A 4,210-nucleotide genomic window follows, 5' to 3' on the forward strand; every position below is an offset into this window, starting at 1 on the left:
AATTTTTGTCTTTTCCTTGCAGCTCCAAATTAAGTTGGTCAGATCGGTTAAAAATGCTCGGTTAAAAAAAGTCCAGCAACCACTGATCATCATTGACCTGGGTGTATTCTGCATGTTTAACAGCAAAAAGAAACTCGCTTATCTCCGGACAGAGCTCTCGAAATCTCTGCAGGAATTTACCCCTACTAAGCCGTCTCACGTCAGTGTGTAGCAGGAGCTGATTGGTCGTAGTCTGCCTTCTCCAGATGCGCACGGAACAGCCGTCTTTGAAGTGAACTAGCACGTATAGAACAGGCGATCTTTGTTTCAACATCCATGATCTCTTTCACGTTTAGCATTCTTGTGCATAAGGCTTGTTGGTGTATTATGCAGTTGTTGGCTCAAATTTAGCCTATTACCCAAAAACATTTAAAACTCAACTTAAAAGCCAATAAATACTCACATCTACCTCTGAGACCAGTTGGAGATGGAAAAAATACACCAGCCGTGAGTGAGAAGAAGCAAGGGTCCAGCTTTATTGTTCCATTCCACCACACGAGATCCACACCGATGAGAATTCTCAGAAGTGATCCCCCTACCCTGAGCTTAAGCTCCAGTATTTATACTGTATTTACACACTAGATAACCCATATGTTTCCAGAAAAGGCCTATTTCACTTACACATAGAATCAGAACCCAGGCATTTCTAATAACCCAGAAAAAAAAACCCCAGCGTTTTGAATTACATAGAGAATCAGAAACCAGGATTCTCATTTACCTAGGTGGTCAGAAACCAGGATTCTCAATTACCTAGGTAAATAAAATGACGTAGACAAGACGACTAAACAACCGGGAGGGACCTTGGTCTTATCGTTATCTCGGGGGGGGCAGTTTGACCCAGCCACCCTTATAACTGGCTCCTCATGGTTCTTTCTTAAAATTAAGGCCTTCCTTGCGAGCCAAGAACCCTCACCATTTGAGTCATGAGTAAGTTTACATTTTCCTGTATTTCTAGTTTATAATTTATTTTCATATTTGCACTATATTTCTTATTTTATATATATTTATACTACTTGAAAAGCGGTTTACTGTACTTCCAACTTCTTAATATCATTACAGTTCTACTGTCCTGCATATCCTACTATTCTGTCTTTTTATAGTTTCTCTATTACTATAAGATATTATTAAAGTTATTCATGTGTGTGTATGAGAGCGAGAGAGTGTGTGTGTATGTTGTGTCTACTTGCCCGCCCTTGACTGTACGAGCGTGTGTGTGTGTGTATTAGCACTCCTCAGCTCAGCTCGTATACCTCTTTTTGGCTTTTTTTGACTACTACTGCTCTTAAAGATCTTTAAAGTGTAATTCCATTCCGTCAATGTCCGCCTAATCCCGCTTCTATGTGTCTAGGTGCCCGTTTTTTTCTTCTTCTCCCTTTTGCTGGATGCTAGGTCTCCCTTATGTTTATTTTATGACATTTTTTATCCACAACACAGTGGTAGTTAAAGAAGTCAGGGAAAGCATCGTCTTCCCTGCACTTGGCAATGAATCCATTTGCGCTGCTCAACCATTGACTGATATCAATTTGCACACTGGAGCTGGGTTTTGTCAATGAATTCTTTAAAAGACTGAAAAATGTCCTCTCCCCACGATTTCGCTTGCTAGCCTTTAGCACTGGCGCGCTTGATCGCACACGTGTGGTGAGAGAAAAGACGAGATCTCAGACTGGCTGCCCTGTACGTCAACTAACTACGTCAACTAGCGATCTACCCGCACTTCCTTTGCGATCGACCAGTCGATCGCGATTGACATATTGGGCACCCCTGCTGTATATATTTTGACCTGAAGAAAAAAGCCTCTTTATACACATATGCTGTTAAACTACACCTGCTCTACTCGTGTGTGTGTGTGTGTGTGTGTGTGTGTGTGTGTGTGTGTGTTACCTGCACTATGAATTTCTGTGCGTGCGTGCTGGTGTAGTCAGAGGGAAAAGTTTCGCTGATGTGCATGTTGAATTGTGACACTCAATTCTTTAGATCCTCAAACAACTCGGCCACCTCTAATACACACACACCAGAAATGATAGTTAGGGATCTGTGTCGAGAAGTGTGTGTATAGATGTGTGCGAGTGAGTGAGTGAGAGTCATAACCTCTTGTATCCGTTTGATCTGAATGCAGTTCTCTTTGCCCCACTCCAGTTCATCCTAAAACAAACACACACACACACACACACACACACACACACACACACACACACACATCAGTACCACTTTATTTATTTCTATAATCCAACACGTTATAATTCAACATAACTGTCACGATCTCCTGCCTCCCATACGCCATGTACCGGTTTAATCTATTTCCTTATTTGGTCAGTGCTTTCTGTTCTTATTTCGATGTCCTCTCTCATACTGGTTCCTATTTCTTAAATTGTGCACTCTATCTGTACACTACACACTTGACCATCTAACACCTGGATATTTGAAGAGCACACACACACACACAACCTGCGTGAAGTTGGCCCCCCCACCAACACAAAACATCGGCAGAATAGTTTGTGCTGGTTTGTGCCGTAAAAATTTTCGTTTGTGCTGCTTCAGTTCTGGAGATATTAAAAGAATATTTATAGGTCATTCTGGGGTCACTCGAACCCCCCACATGCTCCAAATTCACCCCAAATGGTCTCAATAATAATAATAATAATAATAATAATAATAATAATAATAATTCAAAAGAAGAGAACTATAGCGCCTTAACCCACACTGCGCATGCGCGAGGCCGGATGACTCAGCCATTAAACTAGTAAAAGAGCTCTAATTAGCCAGTGAAGCTAAATGTCGTTCTGCCACGTCCACTTATAAAAGTAAATCATGCAGTATTCTCAGACTGGGCAGTTATTGACAGAGTGAATTCATCGTTTTAAATAGAATCAAAAATAACATCGACCTATTTGCTAATCACATTTCGAATAGCTTGCTCATTAATTACACTGCGCATGCGTGGACTGGACTGCCTCCTCAAAAGCTAGCACCGCTAGTATATTTGTATAATATTAACATTAATACTGAACCAGAGTGAATAAAAACAGTTTTAAAATGTTATTTCTCACTTCTCCTCCTCTTGTTCTTCTTCTCCGTGCGGGTGTGAGTTATCTTTGGTCGGTTCCTCGGTGATTCGGTCATTAGTGAACCGAGCTCCGAGAGTGAATCAGTGCGCCGTCACCGCCTGCTTCATACTGATACACCTGAAACACAGGTGTTAACACTGTTAACTACACACATACACACAATACAGCAAAAAACAGAACGGGTTCGGTTACACAGAACCGAATAAACTCACTTTAGTTTGGGTCCAAACGGGCCAGAACTAACACTAACACCGCTTTCTGCTCCTACCTTCGACTTCTCGCGCTCGTGGTGACGTCACCAACGTAACGGACGTTGACGTAAATTTGAATCTTTGAGGAGAAAATAAAATAAAATAAACCCAAATATTATTTCATAAAAAGCTTCATTATTCTCTTCTTCTTAAACACGATAGAGGATAAGATATACAAATACATAAAAAAAACCCAGCTTTATCATTATTTTAAATCAAATCCACTTTAAAAGTGCTCCTAATTACATTTTAATTAAAAATATACTCCATCTTACTCTTATTTAATTAAATTTTTTCAAATTAATATTTAATTCATCGATGATTGTAGACGTGTTGAGGTTTCACGTTCTTTGTGCTTTATTATCATAAATATACACTTTGTTTAAACTTTTGAGTTTGGACACAAAATGTAAACATTCCTCATGAATCCAGAACATTCATTTGTTTATTATTTAGAAAGTAATAATTAAACAGCTGAATAAAATGATCAGATTAATCACTTGCAACATTTAGGATATGAATTTCTTGTATTGAGAGAGGTTTTTAATTATACACAGATATAAATAGATGTTGTTTATTTGTAGTTTTCATATTTGACTCAGTACATTACACCACATTTATTTAATCAACTATTTATCAAGTTTTTTCAATATTGAACTGAATGATTGTTCAATATCAATAAAAATCTTCAAATAATCTATCAACACCATCAATACATCTCATCAGTAAATAAAAATCTACATTTATCCAGCTGATCTATTGACTGGTTTATTGAAAGTTTTACAGCTTCGGCAGGTAAAGAAGCCATGGCTTTAATCTGATCGTCTGATTTCTAATGATAATTAAATGACAAAA

At 38.6% G+C, this 4,210-nt stretch overlaps 1 long non-coding RNA gene across 12 annotated transcripts in view; it reads right to left on the reverse strand.

The window, feature by feature from the left end:
- The window catches only part of LOC128630037 (uncharacterized), a 20,981-nt gene extending 17,566 nt beyond the window's left edge, over positions 1 to 3,415 (reverse strand). For 11 of the 12 annotated variants that reach the window (XR_008394224.1, XR_008394225.1, XR_008394230.1 and 8 more), the window contains exons 1-4: positions 3,317 to 3,415; positions 3,087 to 3,221; positions 2,128 to 2,181; positions 1,921 to 2,036 (exon numbers count right to left, since the gene is read on the reverse strand). This is a non-coding gene — a long non-coding RNA (uncharacterized LOC128630037). The remainder of the gene's footprint in view (positions 1 to 1,920; positions 2,037 to 2,127; positions 2,182 to 3,086; positions 3,222 to 3,316) is intronic. The other variant, XR_008394226.1, reaches the window with a different exon arrangement.
- Positions 3,416 to 4,210: the final 795 nt, after the last annotated feature.

This window comes from Ictalurus punctatus, unplaced genomic scaffold (genome assembly GCF_001660625.3).
Source record: "Ictalurus punctatus breed USDA103 unplaced genomic scaffold, Coco_2.0 Super-Scaffold_100046, whole genome shotgun sequence".
NCBI classification, from domain to species: Eukaryota; Metazoa; Chordata; class Actinopteri; order Siluriformes; family Ictaluridae; genus Ictalurus; species Ictalurus punctatus.